We start from the raw sequence: 20,992 nt of genomic DNA on the forward strand, positions 1-20,992 counted from the left end.
ACCCATGATTCTTCATAATCCCTGTATCCCTGCATTGGTGTCTGTACATTTAAGGAAGCAGCCATTTCTTCCAGCCTTTACAGGGTTTCTTCAGCAGGAAGAGTCCTTCACCAGTCAGTCCAGCCTTTGGATCTGAACAGGCCAGCAGATAACATCCATGGGTAGGCAGGCAGTACTTGCTGTCAGGTTCTCTAGCTGGGTGGGGCTGCTGCCCATACTGCTAAGGTCAGGTGGGGCCACTGGTTGGGCTCTGCAGTCAGACAGGGCTGCTGGCTGGGCTCTAGAATTGCTTCTTATTGGGCAGGATCACAGGCTATGCTCATTGGCCGTGTGCTGCCATGTGTTAGGCTTTGCAATTGGGCTACAGGTAGGCTTCATAACCATCCACAGTTGGGGGGCATCCAAGATAGGCTCTCTGGTCAAATAATGCTGCTGGTTGGACTCCTTGCTCAGGCAGGGCTGCACATTGGGCTCCAGGATGACGCAGGGCTGCAAGATGTACTCTGCAGTTGGGTGGGGGTCATTGGCTTAGTTCCCTGTCTGGACAGGACCACTGGCTTTGCTGTGTGGTTAGTCAGTGTTGTTACAGGACTCCCAGGTCAGGCTGGCTGCAAGCTGGGTTCCATGATTAAGCGGGGCTACAGGCTGGGTTCCTTGACCAGGTGAGGCTGTTGATGTGCTCTGCACTTGAGCTCCCTGGTTGGATGGGGCTGCCAGCTGTGCCCCATAGTGTTTGGGGCTAAAAGCTGCACTCCACAGCTAGCCAAGATCCTTGGTTGGATGGGGCTGTCAGCTGTACCTCACAGTTGGGGCTAAAGGCTGCACTCCATGATCAGGTGAGGTAACTGACTGTACTCTGGGGTCTGGCAGGGTCAACGGCTTGGCTCCCTGCCCAGGCATGGGCATAGGCTGTGCTTAGCATACGGGCAGGGCTGTGGGCTGAGCTCTACAGCCAGGTGGGGTTGCTAACTGGGCTCCTTGGTCAGCGGAGTCCAGACTGTGCCCCATAGTTGGGTAGGGACTATGGTGTGGCTCCCTGCCTGGGTGGGTATGTAAGCTGGGATCTGGGGCTGGGAAGGTGCTGTTCAAGGTCTCAAGGTGGGCAGGGCCAGAGGCTGGGCTCTGGCAAGGTTGCCGGCTTGGCTCCCTGTCTAGGCAAGGGCTTAACCAATTTGTTTTTGTGTATTATACACATAGCTTAAGATTCCTATGTACTTCTCCTTGATTACATTTCCTTTGTATTATTATCATTATTTATTTATTTATTTATTTATTTATTTATTTATTTATTTATTTTTTCAGACGGAGTCTCACTCTGTCGCCCAGGATGGAGTGCAGTGGCGCAATCTCGGCTCACTGCAAGGTCCGCCTCCTGGCTTCACACCATTCTCCTGCCTTAGCCTCCCGAGTAGCTGGGACTACAGGCGCCTGCCACCACGCCTGGCTAAGTTTTATTTATTTATTTATTTATTTGTATTTTTAGTAGAGATGGGGTTTCACCATGTTAACCAGGATGGTCTTGATCTCCTGACCTCGTGATCCGCCCGCCTCGGCCTCCCAAAGTGTTGGGATTACAGGCGTGAGCCACTGCGCCCAGCCTGTATTATTTTTCTAATATCTAAAGTTCAAAGTTACATTTTGGCTGAATTACAAAGGTTTTAATATTCTCACTGCTGTTTAATTTGAAACAGTTCACAAACTCACTTTTTATTTCTTCCTTAACCCTAAATCAGATAGAAGGGTTTACAATTTTTAAGTGGACAGATACATTTTGGCCACTTATTTTGTTAAATCACAGTTGTATTACACCATGTTCAAGGCAGATAGCTAAAACAATTTTTCTGTTTTTGAATTTGTTAAATTTTGTGGCTTAAGATGTAAGCAGTTTCTGTGAATGTTCCACATGGCTTTAAAAAGAAAGTAGCCTTATGTTTTCTCTACTTGAGTTATCAATTTCTGAGTATAGTACATATTAAATATACTGCAGGACAGTAAATACACCTAAGGATTCATCAATTTCTTTTTTGAATTTCCATCAAATTTTGCTTAACATGTTGTCAGATACATAAACATTCATAATTTCTACATTTTCTTTACAAACTATCCATTCTTGTCATTCCTAATACTTTTTGCCATTAATTTTGTCTTGGAATAATATTGCTATATATTCTTTTATAAGCATTTATCTGATGTATATTTAGTTGTGTGCTGGTAAATGAGTTCTCTGGATGTCGGGGGAAGAGCATGACTTGTAATGTTCGTTGATTTTTGTGGTACAGATTTTTTTTTATTTTTCAGAGATGGGATCTTGCTCTGTCACCTGGGCTGAAATGCAGTGGTGTAATCATAGCTCAGTAGAGTCTTGAATTCCTAGGCTCAAGTGATCATCCTGTCTTGGCCTTGCAAAGTGTTGGGATTACAAGCATGAACCCACCATGCCTGGCCAATTTCTGTGAAATAAATATACGTACCATGATTGATTTCAAGCAACCAACAGGAATAAGAAGTTGGGAAGAGACATACAAAACTGACTGTTGTGGTACAAGCTAGTCCCAGGATAACATATTTTTAAATTCTTTCATTTTTAAAGCTTTTGGATAACTATATTTTAAATGCATCTGTTTTCTATCATAGTCTGTCTTCTTTCCTCTTTGTTCAAAAGATACATTTCAGCTCTATTATTTATATTGTAGTTATTGGTATATTTGGATTTATACCAGTCATGTAATTCTATCTTTTTTGCTCTCTCTAGAGTAAATTATTTCCTTCATGAATTTTTCTTTTCTTCTTATTTTATTGTGATAAGAATACTTAGCATGAGATCTACTCTCTTAACAAAATTTCAAGTGTATATGATTGTTGACTATATGCACAATGTTGTACAGCAAATCTCTAGAGCTTATTCATCTTGCTTGAAACTTTATGCCTATTAATTAAAAATTCCCCATTTCTCAGTCACCCCAATCTCTTCTAAACACCATTCCACTCTTCGATTCTATAAATTTGGCTATCGTAAAAACTCACAGAAGTGGAACCATGCAGCACTTGTCTTTCTGTAACTGGCTTTTTTTCACTGAGCATAATACTGTCAAAGTTTATCCATGTTGTCGCATATTGCAGAATTTCCTTCTTTGTTTAAGGGTAGTAATCAATTGTTGTTTATACAACATTTTCTTTATCCATTCATCTCTTGATGGACATTTGGATTGTTTTGGCTAAACAAAAAGCAGCAGAAACTTCTGTAGATGTAAAAGTCCCTGTCTGACAGCTTTGAAGAGAGCAGTGGTTCTCCCAGCACAGAGGCTGAGATCTGAGAATGGACACACTGCCTGCTTAAGTGGATCCCTGACTCCTGAGTAGTCTAACTGGCAGACATCCCCGACTAGGTGCAGACCGACACATCACACCTCACACGGCTGGGTACACCCTGAGACGAAGTTTCCAGAGCAAGAATCAGACAGCAACACTCGCTGTTCAGCAATATTCTCTCTTCTGCAGCCTCTCTGCTGATACCCAGGGAAACAGGGTCTGGAGTGGACCTGAAGCAAACTCTAACAGACCTACAGCTGAGGGTCCTGACTGTTAGAAGGAAAACTAACAAACAGAAAGGACACCCACACCAAAACCCCATCAGTACGTCACCATCATCAAACACCAAAGGCAGATAAAACCACAAAGATGGGGAAAAAACAGTGCAGAAAAGCTGGAAATTCAAAAAAACAGAGCACATCTCCCCCTCCAAAGGAACGCAGCTCATTGCCAGCAATGGAACAAAGCTGGATGGAGAATGACTTTGACGAGTTGAGAGAAGAAGGCTTCAGTCGATCAAACTTCTCAGAGCTAAAGAAGGAACTATGTAACCAGCGCAAAGAAACTAAAAACCTTGAAAAAAGTATGGATGAACGGATAACTAGAATAATCAATGCACAGAAGACCTTAAAAGAACTGATAGAGATGAAAACCATGACACGAGAACTACATGACAAATACACAAGCTTCAGTAACTGACTCGATCAACTGGAAGAAAGATTATCAGCGATTGAAGATTAAATGAATGAAATGAAGCAAGAAGAGAAATGTAGAGAAAAAAGAGTAAAAAGAAATGAACAAAGCCACCAAGAAATATAGGATTATGTGAAAAGACCAAATCTACGTCTGATTGGTGTGCCTGAAAGTGACAGGGAGAATGGGACCAAGTTGGAAAACACTCTGCAGGATATCATCGAGAACTTCCCCAACCTAGTAAGGCAGGCAAACTTTCAAATTCAGGAAATAGAGAGAACGCCACAAAGATACTTCTCGAGAAGAGCAACTCCAAGACACATAATTGTCAGATTCACCAAAGTTGAAATGAAGGAAAAAATGTTAAGGGCAGCCAGAGAAAAAGGTTGGTTTACCCACAAAGGGAAGCCCATCAGACTAACAGCAGATCTCCCAGCAGAAACTCTACAAGCCAGAAGAGAGTGGGGGCCAACATTCAACATTCTTAAAGAAAAGAATTTTCAACCCAGAATTTCATATCCAGCCAAACTAACTTTCATAAGTGAAGGAGAAATCAAATACTTTACAGACAAGCAAATGCTTAGAGATTATGTCACCACCAGGCCGCCCTACAAGAGATCCTGAAGGAAGCACTAAACATGGAAAGGAACAACAGTTACCAGCCATTGCAAAAACATGCCAAAATGTAAAGTACATCGATGCTAGGAAAAAACAGCATCAACTAACGAGCAAAATAACCAGCTAATATCATAATGACAGGATCAAGTTCACACATAACAATCTTAACCTTAAATGTAAATGGACTAAATGGTCCAATCAAAAGACACAGACTGGCAAATTGGATAAAGAGTCAAGACCCATCAGTTTGCTGTATTCAGGAGACCCATCTCACATGCAGACACACATAGGCTTAAAATAAAGGCATGGAGGAAGATCTACCAAACAAATGGAAAACAAAAAAAGGCACAGGTTACAATCCTAGTCTCTGATAAAACAGACTTTAAACCATCAAAGATCAAAAGAGACAAAGAAGGCCATTACATAATGGTAAAGGGATCAATTCATCAGGAAGAGCTAACTATCCTAAATATATATGCACCCAATACAGGAGAACCAAGATTCATAAAGCAAGTCCTTAGAGACTCACAAAGAGACTTAGACTCCCATACAATAATAATGGGAGACTTTAACACCCCACTGTCAACATTAGACAGATCAACGAGTCAGAAAGTTAACAAGGATATCCAGGAATTGAACTCAACTCTGCACCAAGCGGACCTAATAGACATCTACAGAACTCTCCACCCCAAATCAACAGAATATACATTCTTCTCAGCACCACATCGTACTTACTCCAAAATTGACCACATAGTTGGAAGTAAAGCACTCTTCAGCAAATGTAAAAGAACAGAAATTATAACAAACTGTCTCTGAGACCACAGTGCAATCAAACTAGAACTCAGGACTAAGAAACTCAATCAAAACCGCTCAACTACATGGAAACTGAACAACCTTCTCCTGAATGACTACTGGGTACATAACAAAATGAAGGCAGAAATAAAGATGTTCTTTGAAACCAATGAGAACAAAGATACGACATACCAGAATCTCTGGGACACGTTTAAAGCAGTGTGTAGAGGGAAATTTATAGCACTAAACGCCCACAAGAGAAAGGAGTAAAGATCTAAAATTGAAACCCTAACATCACAATTAAAAGAACTAGAGAAGCAAGAGCAAACACATTCAGAAGCTAGCAGAAGGCAAGAAATAACCAAGATCAGAGCAGAACTGAAGGAGATAGAGACACAAAAAACCCTCCAAAAAATCAATGAATCCAGGAGCTGGTTTTTTGAAAAGATCAACAAAATTGATAGACTGCTAACAAGACTAATAAAGAAAAAAAGAGAGAAGAATCAAATAGACGCAATAAAAAATGATAAAGGGGATATCACCTCCGACCCCACAGAAATACAAACTACCATCACAGAATACTATAAACACCTCTATGCAAATAAACTAGAAAACCTAGAAGAAATGAGTAATTTCCTGGACACTTACACTCTCCCAAGACTAAACCAGGAAGAAGTTGAATCCCTGAATAGACCAATGGCAGGCTCTGAAATTGAGGCAATAGTTAATAGCCTACCAACCAAAAAATGTCCAGGGCCAGATGGATTCACAGCCAAATTCTACCAGAGGTACAAGGAGGAGCTGGTACCATTCCTCCTGAAACTATTCCAATCAATAGAAAAAGAGGGAATCCTCCGTAACTCATTTTATGAGGCCAACATCATCCTGATACCAAAGTCTGGCAGAGACACAACAAAAAAAGAGAATTTTAGACCAATATCCCTGAGGAACATCGATGCAAAAATCCTCAATAAAATACTGGCAAACCGAATCCAGCAGCACATCAAAAAGCTTATCCACCATGATCAAGTGGGCTTCATCCCTGGAATGCAAGGCTGGTTCAGCATACACAAATCAATAAATGTAATCCAGCATATAAACAGAACCAAAGACAAAAACCACATGATTACCTCAATAGATGCAGAGAAGGCCTTTGACAAAATTCAACAGCCCTTCACGCTAAAAACTCTCAATAAATTCGGTATTGATGGAATGTATCTCAAAATAATAAGAGCTATTATGACAGACCCACAGCCAATATCATACTGAATGGGCACAAACTGGAAGCATTCCCTTTGAAAACTGTCACAAGACAGGGATACCCTCTCTCACCACTCCTATTCAACATGGTGTTGGAAGTTCTGGCTATGGCAATCAGGCAACAGAAAGAAATCAAGAGTATTCAGTTAGGAAAAGAAGAAGTCAAATTGTCCCTGTTTGCAGATGACATGACTATATATTTAGAAAACCCCATCGTCTCAGCCCAAAATCTCCTTAAGCTGATAAGCAACTTCAGCAAAGTCTCAGGATACAAAATCAATGTGCAAAAATTACAAGCATTCTTATACACCAGTAACAGACAAACAGAGAGCCAAATCATGAATGAACTCCCATTCACAATAGCTTCAAAGAGAATCAAATACCTAGGAATCCAACTTACAAGGGATGTAAAGGACCTCTTCAAGGAGAACTACAAACCACTGCTCAGTGAAATAAAAGAGGACACAAACAAATGGAAGAACATACCATGCTCATGGATAGGAAGAGTCAATATCGAGAAAATGGCCATACTGCCCAAGATAATTTATAGATTTAATGCCATCCCCATTAAGCTACCAATGATTTTCTTCACAGAATTGGAAAAAACTGCTCTAAAGTTCATATGGAACCAAAAAAGAGCCGGCATCTCCAAGACAATCCTAAGCCAAAAGAACAAAGCTGGAGGCATCACACTACCTGACTTCAAACTATACTATAAGGCTACAGTAACCAAAACTGCATGGTACTGGTACCAAAACAGAGATATACACCAATGGAACAGAACAGAGTCCTCAGAAATAATACCACACATCTACAGCCATCTGATCTTTGACAAATCTGACAAAAACAAGAAATGGGGAAAGGATTCCTTATTTAATAAATGGTGCTGGGAAAATTGGCTAGCCATAAGTCGAAAGTTGAAACTGGATCCTTTCCTTACTCCTTACACGAAAATTAATTCAAGATGGATTAGAGACTTAAATATTACACCTAAAACTATAAACACCCTAGAAGAAAACCTAGGTAATACCATTCAGGACATAGGCACGGGCAAGGACTTCATGTCTAAAACACCAAGAGCAACGGCAACAAAAGCCAAAATTGACACATGGGATCTAATTAAACTAAAGAGCTTCTGCACAGCAAAAGAAACTACCATCAGAGTGAACAGGCAACCTACAGAATGGGAGAAAATTTTTGCAATCTACTCATCTGACAAAGGGCTAATATCCAGAACCTACAAAGAACTCAAACAAATTTACAAGAAAAAAGCAAAGAACCCCATCAAAAAGTGGGCAAAGGATATGAACAGACACTTCTCAAAAGAAGACATACATACAGCCAACAGACACACGAAAAAATGCTTATCATCACTTGCCATCAGAGAAATGCAAATCAAAACCACAATGAGATACCATCTCACACCAGTTAGAATGGCGATCATTAAAAAAATTAGGAAACAACAGGTGCTGGAGAGGATATGGAGAAATAGGAACACTTTTACACTGTTGGGACTGTAAACTAGTTCAACCATTGTGGAAAACAGTGTGGATTCCTCAAGGATCTAGAACTAGAAATACCATTTGACCCAGCCATCCCATTACTGGGTATATACCCAAAATATTATAAACTATGCCGCTATAAAGATACATGCACACGTATGTTTATTGCAGCACTATTCACAATAGCAAAGACTTGGAATCAACCCAAATGTCCATCAGTGATAGACTGGATTAAGAAAATGTGGCATATACACACCATGGAATACTATGCAGCCATAAAAAAGGATGAGTTTGTGTCATTTGTAGGGACATGGATGGAGCTGGAAACCATCATTCTCAGCATACTATCGCAAGAACAGAAAACCAAACACCGCATGTTCTCACTCATAGGTGAGAATTGAACAATGAGATCACTTGGACTCGGGAAGGGGAACATCACACACTGGGGCCTATTGTCGGGAGGGGACAGGGGGAGGGATAGCATTAGGAGATATACCTAATGTAAATGACGAGTTAATGGGTACAGCACACCAACATGGCACATGTATACATATGTAACAAACCTGCACTTTGTGCACATGTACCCTAGAACTTAAAGTATAATAATAAAAAAATAAAAAAATAAAAAAAAATAAAAAATAAAAAGAACAACAAATAAACAGTAGACACTCAGAACTAACATCTGAAAAGAAAAAGAAAAGAAATAGATTGTTTCTACATCTTGGCTGTTGTGACTAGTCCTGCAATGAACACAGGTGTCCTAAGATCCATTCAACATCACGATTTCACTTCTTTTGGATAAATACCCAGAAGTGGGATTGCTAAGTCCAATGGTGGTTCTCTTTTTAACCTTTGGACAAATCTCCACACTGTTTTCCATAGCAGCTGCACCACTTTGCATTCCCACCAACAGTGTACAAAGGGTCCAATTACACCACATCCTCACTCACACTTCTTATCTTTTTTTAAATAGCTGCCATCCTGACAAGTGTGATGTGTTATCTCACTGTGGCATGATACTGGCATAAAGACAGACATATAGACCAATAGAACAGAATAGAGAACCCAGTAATAAATCCACACATATAGTCGACAAGGGTGATACATAATGGTGAAAGGATAGTCTCTCCAATAAACGGTGCTGGATAACTGGATATCCAAATGCAAAAAAAAATTGAAATTAGACTCCTCTTACACCACACACAAAAATCAGCTCAAGAGGGATCAAAGACTTAAGTATCAGACCTGAAAGCATAAAATTACTAGAAGATGCTTGAGTCCAGGAGTTGAGAGTCCAGCCTGGGCAACAGAGTGAGACCCCATCTCTTAAAAAAAAAAAAAAAAAAAAAAGAACTCCTACAAGAAAACATTTTTTCAAATCTCTATGACACTGGTCTGGGGCAATGATTTTTTAGAAATGACATCAAAAGCAAAGACAACATAATCAAAAATAAATAAGTAGGACTCTATCAAACTAAAAAGCTTCTGCACAGCAAACAACAGTGAAAAGGCAACCTACAAAATGGAAGACAAATATTTGCAAATCACATATCTGATAGAGGTTAATAACTAAAATACAGGCATACTTCAGACATATCGTGGGTTCCACTTCAGACCACCACAATAAAGCAAATATCACAATAAAGTGAGTTACACAATGTTTCTGGTTTCCCAGTGAATATAAAATTATGTTTATACTATAAGTGTTCAACAGCATTATGTCTAAGAAATTTACATATATTAACTAAAAATAATTTATTACTAAAAATGCTAATGATCATCTGAGACTTCAGCACGTTGTAATAACTTTGCTAGTGGAGAGTCTTGCCTCAAGGTTGAAAATTGCTGACAAATTAGGGTGATGGTTGCTGAAGGTTGGGCTGGCTGTGGCAATTTCTTTAAGACAACAATGAAACTTGCCATATTCATTGATTCTTCCTTTCATGAAAGATTTCTCTATAGCATGTGTTGCTGTTTGGCAGCATTTTACCACAGTACAACTTCTTTCAAAACTGGAGTCAATCCTCTCAAACCCTGCCACTGCTTTATCAACTAAGTTTATGGAATATTCTAAATCTTTTGTTGTCATTTCAACAATGTTCACAGCATTTTCACCAGGAGTAGATTTCATCTTAGGAAACCACCTTCTTTGCTCATCCCTAAAAGGCAACTCCTCATCCATTCAGGTTTTATCATGAGATTGCAGCAATTCAGTCACATATTGGGCTCCATTTCTAATTTAGTTCACTTGCTATTTCTACCACATCTGCAGTTTCTTCCTCCACTAACGTCTTGAACCCCTCAAAGTTATCCATGAAAGTTGGATTCAACTTCATCCAAACTCCTGCTAATGCTATTTTGACCTCCTCCCATGAATCATTAATATTCTTAAATGGCATCTAGAATAGTGAATCCTTTCCAGAAGCTTTCCCATTTACTTTGGCCAGCTCCATCAGAGGAATCACTATGTACAGAAGCTATGCCTTGTGAAATGTATTTCTTAAATAATAAGACTTTAAGTCTTCAACTTTAAAGTTGAAATTACTCCTTGAACCATGAGCTGAAGAATGGATACTATATTAGCAGGCATGAAAACAGCATTAATCTCAATGGACATCTCCATCAAAGCTCTTGGATGACTAGGTGCATTGTCAACGAGCAGCAATATTTTGAAAGCAATCTTTTTTTCTAAGCTGTAGGTCTCAACAGTGGGCCTAAAATATTCAGTAAACCATGCTGCAAATATAGGTGTTGTCATTTAGGCTTTGCTGTTCCATTTATAGAGCACAGGCACAGTAGATTTAGCATAATTCTTAAGGGTCCTAGGATTTTTGGAATGTGAAGTGAGCATTGACTTCCACTTAAAGTCCCTAGCTGCATTAGCCCCTAACAAGAGACTCAGCCTGTTCTTTGAAGCCAGGCGTTGATTTCTCCTTTCCAGCTTTCTCCTAGATGCCATCTTCTTCCAAAAGAAGGCTGTTTTGTCTACATAGAAAATATGTTGTTTAATGTAGTCATTTTCATCAGTGATCTTACCTATATCTCTTGGATAACTTGCTGCAGCTTCTACAGCAGCACTTGCTGATTTACCTTGTATTTTCAGGTTATGTAGATGGCTTCCTTAAACCTCAGGTAGCTTCAAAGTTTTCTGCTGCTTCCTCACCTCTCTCAACCTTTGAAGAACTGAAGACAGGGCCTTTCTCTGGATTAAGCTTTGGTTTAAGAAACTGTTGTGACTGGTTTAATCTTTTATCCAAACCACTAAAACTTTCTGGGTATCAGCAATAACGCTGTTTCACTGTCTTATCATTTGTGTATTCATGAAGTAGCATGTTTTATTTCCTTCAGTAGCTTTTCCTTTGCACTCATGACTTGGTTGTTTGGTGCAAAAGGCCTAGTTTCAGCCTATCTCAGCTTTTGACATGCCTTCCTCACTAAGTTTTTCTAGCTTCTGATTTCTAGCTTTTGATTCAAAGTGAAAGATATGTGACTCTTCCTTTCATTTGAACACTTAGAGGTCACTATAGAATTATTAGTTGGCCTGACTGCAATATTGTTGAGTCTCAGGAAATAGGAGGCTCAGGGAGAGGGAGTAAGATGGGGGAAAAGACAGTTGGGCGGAACAGTCAGAACACACAAAATATTTATCTATCAAGTTCACTGCCTAATTAATATGGGTTCAGCTCATGGCACCTCAAAACAATTAAAATAATAACATCAAAGATTAATGATCAAAGACCACCATAACATAGAGTAACAACGAGCAAGTTTGAAATATTGCAATAGTTACCAAAATGTGACACAGAGACACAAAGTGAGCACACACTATGGGGAAAAAAAAAAATAGAGCTGATAGATTTCCTTGAGGCAGGGGTGCCACAAATCTTCAATTTGTAAAAAACACAGTATCCAAGAAGTGCAATAGAGCAGACACAATAAAATGAGGTGTATCTGTATTTAAGGAACAGCTACGGCTCACTGCAAGCTCTGCCTCCCGGGTTCACGCCATTCTCCTGCCTCAGCCTCCGGAGTACCTGCAACTACAGGCGCCCGCCACCATGCTGGGCTAATGTTTTTGTGTTTTCAGTAGAGACGGGGTTTCACCATATTAGCCAGGATGGTCTCGAGCTCCTGACCTCGTGATCCACCCGCCTTGGCCTCCCAAAGTGCTGGGATTACAGACGTGAGCCACCGCACCCGGCCTCTATCTTCTTTATTTACTATTTTTGTTTGTTTGTTTGTTTTTTGAGGTGGAGTCTTGCTCTGTCGCCCAGGCTGGAGTGCAGTGGCACGATCTTGACTCACTGCAAGCTCCGCCTCCTGGGTTCACGCCATTCTCCTGCCTCAGCCTCCTGAGTAGCTGGGACTACAGGCGCCTGTCAACACACCTGGCATTTTTTTGTATTTTTAGTAGAGATGGGGTTTCACCATGTTAGCCAGGATGGTCTCAATCTCCTGACCTCGTGATCCGCCTGCCTTGGCCTCCCAAAGTGCTGGGATTACAGGCGTGAGCCACCGCGCCCGGCCTATTTACTATTTTTCTTATTGTTCCCTCCCTCCCTTCCTTCTTTCCCTGCTCATTCCTTCTCTCCCTTCTTTTTTATTTCCTGGCTTGTGTTACATTGACGGAGCTTTATTTATTTCCTTTTTCCATCATATTCTTTACAAATTAAATATTTTTATTCTTATGGCCATCTTTAAATATTTCAAATATATATTTAATATTAATTTTGAATCAATATCTAGAGTTTCTCATACTCCATATTGTTCCACCAAAGAAAAAAGCAAACTTAACTCTTCCAACCAACCCATTACCCCCATTTCTAATACTGTAATCGTTAAGGTCAACAATGATTTAGATTTAACCAGCTTACAGGTTTTACTAGCTTGTTTTCCATTGTTTCATATGTTTGAAATTTGACAGGGCAAAGAGACCTCAAGAAGTGACAAGACAAACTGCTTGAATATATGGAAGAAGAGGACAAAGACCTTGAGAGAGAAGGCCTGCAGTGTTCAAAAAAGAGCAAGAAAGTCAGTCAGAAAGAAAGACTAAAGTGGAATAGTGAGGTAAAAAGTAGTAGAAAGCAAAGTTGCAGAAGTAACAATAAAATTAATCATGGAGTCCTTTATAGGCAGTCAAGGTTTTCCATTTTCTTGAGTAATAAGGAGTCATGCCATGAGACTAGAGCAAGGGAGTGATTGGATATTTTCCCTTTTATTTTTTTGAGGTAGAGTCTCACTCTGTCACCCAGGCTAGAGTGCAGTGGTGTGATCTTGGCTCACTGCAACCTCCGCCTCCCAGGTTCAAGCAATTCTCCTGCCTCAGCCTTCCTAGCAGGGATTACAGGTGCCTGCCACCACACCTGGCTAATTTTTGTAATTTTAGTAGAGATGGGGTTTCACCATGTTGACCAGGCTGGTTTCGAACTCCTGACTTCAAGTGATCCACCCACCTCGGCCTCCCAAAGTGCTAGGATTATAGGCATGAGCCACTGTGCCTGGCCATGTTTTCCACTTTAAAAGGATAATTCTGCCAACAGATGGAGAAAAGACTGTTCTGGATCAAGAGCTGAAGGAGGAGACCAATGCACAAGTACAAGCAAGAAATGATGGTAACCATAGCAGTGGTGACAGGTAGCAGAATCCTGGGTCTATTTTCAAACAGGAGCAGACAAGATTTGAAGTATTAGAAATGCAATGTGAAAGAAAGGGAAGACCCAAAGATGATTACAGATTTGGAGCCTAACCATCTGGATGACTAGTGAAAATACTTTTCTGAGATAGAGAAAAAAATCTAGGAGAAGCGAAATAATTTTTTTTTCAACTTTTTTGTACATGTTAAGTTTGAGATGCCTATTAGACATCCAAATGAAAATCACAACTAGGCAGGAAGATTTAAAAATCAATAGTCTCAAGGACAGGATGAGAACAGATACATATTAGGGAGTCATAGGTCAGAATATGGCATTTTAAATTACAGTGTTGGTAGAGACTGTCTAGAGACTGAGTATCGATAATGAAGATGAAAGGTATGAAGACTGAACCCTAGGAAACTCCAACACTTATGTCTGTCAGGAAGAGAATGAGAACTAGCAAAGAAGGCAGAGAAGACTAGCTAATGTGATAAGGAAAAGCAATACAGTGTAGTAAAGGAAGGCTTTAAAAAAGTGCTTCAAGGAGGAAGGAGTGATCAACAATATCAAATGTTCCCAAGGGTTCAAATAAGATAAGAACTGAGAACTGAACACAGATTGGGCAATATGGAGGTACTGGTGACTTTGAATAAACTACTTTGGAGAGGTAATAAGATTGAAAGCCTAATTGGAGAAGGTTCAAAACAGAATGGAAGATAAGAAAGTGGGTAGAGAATAGGTATCACTTTTGAGGTGTTTTGCTACATAAAGGAGGAGAAAAATGAGTCAGCAGAGGAGACACAGAGTCAAATGAAGAGTTTGTTTTTTGTTGTTTTTGTTTGTTTGTTTGTTTTTTGTTTGTTTGTTTTTTGGTAAATGGTGTGTGTTTGCTAATGAAAGTGATCCAATATAGAAGGAATATTGGTGATACAAAGTGTAGGGTTGAAACTACAGAGCCAAAGTCCTTGGGAATATGAGGAGATAAAATCCAGTGTGCAAAGTGAGCTATTAGCTTTGGACAGGCATGCAAATGGTTCATTCCCAGTAACATGAGGGAAGGGACAGTATGTGGGTACAGATTTGGGAGGAATGTGAAAAATAAAGGTAATGAAAAAAGGAGGAAATTATCTCTGGGTTGCTTCTGTTTTCTCAGTGAAAGAAGCAGCTGAGATTGAGTGGCTAAACAGAGGATGCTGGAGGTTTGAGAAGACAGCAGAATGACTGGGAAACGTGGAGCCTGAGTGCACTTGGAACTATGTAATAGGATTATCACATAGTGCTGAGAGCCCACCTGAAGTTCTTGGTGATCTGTTTAAATGAAGATGAATCAGCATGGTTATGTTTTTATTTAATCACATTCACTTCCTTGGGTTCAGGTGGGAAGTAGGCAGAGATTCAAAATAAAGTAGGTTTGAGTTTTTTCCACATGAATATGACAAAGGGACATATGAGGAAGCTGAGGATGTATGCAAGAAACTGACTATCATACAACATAGAATCCATGCTGCATGAGGAGAGAAGTAAGGGCACAAGGGGAAGGAGGGTGGTAGTAATTAGTGAAAAAGTGGTAAGGCCAGTGAATTTGAGTTATAATCAGGTCAAAAATTGTTGCACTATGAGCACAAAAAGAAATAGTGGTCAAAGAATAAAATGCTGGAAATGGAGATTTTGAAATTCAGTTATTCGTAATGACAAGCCCAAGGGTAGTGTTTCTTAGTAGGAACATTTTTGGCATTTGGGAAAAATGATAATTTTTCACTGTATGAGATTTTTCTTCCCAATGCAGAACTTTTAACCACCCTGGTTCCTGGGTATTGAATGCTAGCAGCATCTACCAGTCAGTGTAACATAAAGCACACACATACATTTCCAAATGCTCCCTAAGGTAGGTGGTGATCCGTAGTTGAGAACCATAGATCAGGGGTATGATGATGGGAATAATCACTGGAAATGAGGATGCTGAAGAATAGAAAGGGAATATCCAATAGGGGATTAGATGGCTTACATGGATATGAAGTCACCATAAGTCATAACAGAATTGTGTTGGAGAGAAAGATAATAATCCGGGTGCTAAGCTGTATGACTAGCATTCTAAAATGAGATACAAATCATTTGGGTGGGTGACTCTAATATGTTCCTATTGGCTTCTGAGATCTATTTGAATATTCATTCCTACATCTCACTCATCCCAACAGAATTTCTAAATAGGTATGAATAATACAGAATTCCAAGATCAACCCTCATGTACCATGTAAGTGTCATTAAAAAGGTACCTAAATGAAGTATAAGCAATGCTAGGTGGCCTACATAATGAGTAGTGTTGTTACTATATGATATATTCCATATACCTTCAATTCTGATGCACTGATTATTAGAAAATAGTATGTTGTTTGGTTGAAATATACTTCATAATGCATGAATGATCATTTTCCCTTCCAAAGTGTATCTCTCATAGATAGTAGAGCCTTCACTGTGCTAGGTTCACTGAAATGTTTTACCTTCCACCCATATACCAAAGCTAACTTTTTATTTTTTTAAGATCACACTTTCCTTGGATTTACATGTTGGGTCTCAGCTTTACTTTCCTCTTTTTTAAAATAAATAAATCAGCCTGTTTTCAACACTGGGTGCTACTTCCATCTGGCTTTTATCTTTACTTTCCTCTTATCTGTTACAAAATTGCCTTCTATTACCAATTCAAAATCTGCTCAGTTGCTCTCTGAGCAACTCTAAAGCCCCCAAAGGGCTTTGAAAAATGCTTTAAATTATAATTTGCTAAAAACACTGTAAGTTTTAAAAAGTGTCACTCTACTCATATCAGTTGAATAATGATCCATAGTTAACACTTATTATCAAGGTAAGTAAAAACACTGTATGGCACAAAGTAAGCATTCAATAAATGTTAACTGAATTTCCAAAAACTGATGTCAGCTTTCTTGCAATTCTTGGGATATCATGAGCTAGGAATTATCCCAATATCTGAGGATATTGTCAAAATATGAATGCTTTTTGGATATACATATCAACTTAATTTACTTTACTTTTCAATTACTATAATTTATTGTAACCAGTCACCAATGATGTTTGTGGAAAATACAGTAAGCGATCCCATTTCTGTCTTATTAGATTTAGTTTTCCACTCTTTATCATGAGTCTTTGTCTGTGATACATATAACTTTTAGTTTCACCGAATCATTATGGATTGCTTGGACTTTTTTTAGTAAGATTACATTGTGAGGAAGGTGAAAATTGGTGGCTGAAATACTCTGGGGTCACTATTGCCATCATGGTTTTTGGGATTTAAAAAAATGAATTTTTAAAAAACAGGTTTTTAAACAGCTTTATTGAGATATAATTTACATACTTTAAAGTTTTCCAAATAAGGAAACATTTGTATTATGAAACCTTTCTCTAAACACAGCTGTCATTTCTTTTTCCAGTATAATGACAGGGTGAAAAGAGTTAATTCAAGTTGAATTGTATCACAGACCTATTTATAAATCTTAATTAAGAGAAAAGTGCCAAGTTATTAACAATTGTATGTGTAAAAATAACATTCTAATGCTACACAAATGTATTCGCTAAAGAAGCAAGAAATTTATATACCAAAAGCATCTTACTGAATCTTACCAAAGCAAGTACATATTGATAATGAAACCATTTATGCTTCCAGCTAAATATTGTTTTTTGGCTGGTATTTATTTCATAGCTAACAAAATCCACTGAAAAGATGGAGCCTGGCATATGACTCTCACATACAGGCACATTAACAAGCCTCTATCACGGCTGAGTCAAACTGAGCAAATACTTCTAGAAATTTCCCTTGTGTGTTTTATTCAGTTATTAGAAGAATTCAAAGCCTCAGCTCTGCCACATATATCCAGCCCAGATGCTCAAAGTACTTGATTTCACCCCAGGGCCAAATTCCATATTCAAGACTAGATCTAGAACAGATGGCCACTCCACCTCTTCCATAATCTGGTTGCGCCCTATGAATAAATGAAAAGACTAAAGGGAACATAGATTCCACAACAGGGCCAGAACAAACATTATTACTATTAATACTACTAATAATATTTATTAAGTACTTTTGTGTACATGACACCCTAATAAGCTCTGCACAGAATGAGTCTTGGTGATCATAATGTTCCATGTAGGTACTATGTGCATTCCTTAACTCTGCTCATTAAGGAATGCACATAGTTCTCACTGTTCACAGAGTTTTCCATTTGAGTGGTGACTATATGTTCAGTACCATTCCTGAAGCAGATATAAACCAATTCCTCAAAAATTTAATGAGCCCGGTTATGTAACAGTACCCTGAAGACAACAAATGACAATGTTCCTTTCCTCAAGTTGGCTTTAATTTATTTGAAACAGAAAGAAAAATACCAGTTTATGATTGTGTTAATGTACATATAATAAATGTTCAGGAGATGAGTCAGAGCCGTACTACTACTGCTATTACTACTACTGATAATAATAGTTGATACTGAGATATCAATTAGGCACTGTTCTGATCTTTAGCTATGATAACTTATTTAAATCCTCACTTCGCTTATGTTCCATTATTAAACTCATTCTACAGATGGGGAAACTGAGGCACAGAGGATTCAGTCACTATCCTGAAGTCAGAGAGTTAGTAAATGGCAGAGTTGGGCTCTATCAACTACAGAGTTAAAGGGCAGATTCATGACAGAGGAAGGCCCAGAGTTAAATCTGAAGGAGAGAACAAAGAGAGGAAGGCATTTTGGGTGAGAAAGAAAACTTGAGCAAAGGCAGGAATAACCACAATATGGGTGAAAGAGTAGTGGAAAAGATTAGACTTCAGCAGGATAACACCCAGTTATGGAAGGTCTTAAGTATTTAAAAAGGAGGAAGCATTGATCTAATGCACCTAATGTGGTAGTATATAGGGAGTCATTGATGATATGCTGCTTCAGATGGTGGGTCCTAAGCATTTCTGCCTAGACCTAGAGCCATATGTACAAGGAAAAGAAAGATGATAATCATGCCTTTCTTAAGATCCAAATATCCAGTCTTTGCCATCCATATATGGTTTTGGCATTAATTTGCTGGTGGCCCTTTATTTGGCCGGGCGCGGTGGCTCAAGCCTGTAATCCCTGCACTTTGGGAGGCCGAGATGGGCAGATCACGAGGTCAGGAGATCGAGACCATCCTGGCTAACATGGTGAAACCCCGTCTCTACTAAAAAATACAAAAAACTAGCCAGGCGCGGTGGCGTGTGCCTGTAGTCCCGGCTACTCGGGAGGCTGAGGCAGGAGAATCGCTTGAACCCGGAAGGCGGAGCTTGCAGTGAGCTGAGATCTGGCCACTGCACTCCAGCCTGGGCGACAGAGCGAGACTCCATCTCAAAAAAAAAAAGAAAAAGAAAAAGAAACAAGGCCGGGCGCGGTGGCTCAAGCCTGTAATCCCAGCACTTTGGGAGGCCGAGATGGGCGGATCACGAGGTCAGGAGATCGAGACCATCCTGGCTGACACGGTGAAACCCCGTCTCTACTTTAAAAATACAAAAAAATTAGCCGGGCGAGGTGGCGGGCGCCTGTAGTCCCAGCTACTCGGGAGGCTGAGGCGGGAGAATGGCGTAAACCCGGGAGGCGGAGCTTGCAGTGAGCGGAGATCCGGCCACTGCACTCCAGCCTGGGCGACAGAGCGAGACTCCCTCTCAAAAAAAAAAAAAAAAAAAAAAAAGTCATGACACCACAGCAATCCTGAATTTATCTATTAAGACATCTACTCAATATCATTGTTGATGAACAATATGAAGGACTAATGTTACCCTTGAATAATTACAGTTTAGATACTCACTTCATCATTAAATACTATTTATATCATTGGATATAAAGAAAAGTTTCTTGCCGGACGTGGTGGCTCAAGCCTGTAATCCCAGCACTTTGGGAGGCCGAGACGAGCGGATCACGAGGTCAGGAGATCGAGACCATCCCGGCTAACACGGTGAAACCCCGTCTCTACTAAAAAATACAAAAAACTAGCCGGGCGAGGTGGCGGGCGCCTGTAGTCCCAGCTACTTGGGAGGCTGAGACAGGAGAATGGCGTGAACCCGGGAGGCGGAGCTTGCAGTGAGCTGAGATCCGGCCACTGCACTCCAGCCTGGGTGACAGAGCGAGACTCCGTCTCAAAAAAAAAAGAGAAAAAAAAGAAAAGTTTCTTAAAGATATTTTTTGCTAAACCACTTTGTATGGAGAAATATACCCATTTACCTTATCATGGAAGTCATGAAACTTCATCTAGAATATGATAATCAGATATACAGTCATGAAATTAATTTTTCTATTGTGAAAACTTCTGATTCTCATTCATCCTTCTTTTTTAAAGTGCCACATTCAAAGAGTACTTCAAGGAAAAACAATGATTAGCATTTTGAATAAATCTCATAATTATATATTTCATATTTTATATCTTAGCCAAAAGCTCCACAAACAAAATGCTAAGTTGAATATAAAACAAAAACCAAGGTTTATGAAGGTAATACTCATAATAAAAATGGTTCTACCTCATGAGTAAAATAATGACTATATATATATAGCTTTTATTTTAGTTTCAGGGATACATGTGCAGGTTGGTTCTATAGATAAATTTTGTGTTGCAGGGGTTTGATGTACATATTATTTCATCACCCAGGCAATAAACATAGTACCCAATAGGTAGTTTTTCAATTCTCATGCTCCTCCCACCCTCACCCTCAAGTAGGCCCCGATGTCTATTGTTCTCTTCTTTGTGTCCATGTGCACTCAATGTTTAGCTTCCACTTATAAGTGAGAACATGTGGTGTTGGTTTTTTCTTCATGTGTTAGTTCACTTAGGATAATGGCCTCCATCTCCATTCAAGTTGCTGCAAGGGACTTGATCTCATTCTTCTCTATGGCTGTGTAGTATCCTATGGTGTATATGTACCACAATTTCTTAATCTAGTCTATTGTTGATGGGCATTTAGGTTGATTCCATATCTTTGCTATTGTTAACAGTGCCGCAATGAACATACGCATGCATGTGTCTTTATGATAGAAGGATTTCTATTATTTTGGTTATGTACCCAATAATGGGATTGCTGGGTCAAATGGTAGTTTTGTTTTTCACTTTTTGAGAATTTCCAAACTGCTTTCCATAGTGGCTGAACTAATTTACATTCCCACCAGCAGTGTA

The 20,992-nt window shown here is 39.5% G+C and overlaps 1 protein-coding gene across 8 annotated transcripts in view; it reads right to left on the reverse strand.

Moving 5' to 3' along the window:
* The window catches only part of CNTLN (centlein), a 367,082-nt gene that overhangs the window by 22,212 nt on the left and 323,878 nt on the right, over nt 1-20,992 (reverse strand). The gene's annotated exons all lie outside the window — the stretch shown is intronic.

The sequence above is a fragment of the Macaca mulatta genome, chromosome 15 (assembly GCF_049350105.2).
Source record: "Macaca mulatta isolate MMU2019108-1 chromosome 15, T2T-MMU8v2.0, whole genome shotgun sequence".
NCBI classification, from domain to species: Eukaryota; Metazoa; Chordata; class Mammalia; order Primates; family Cercopithecidae; genus Macaca; species Macaca mulatta.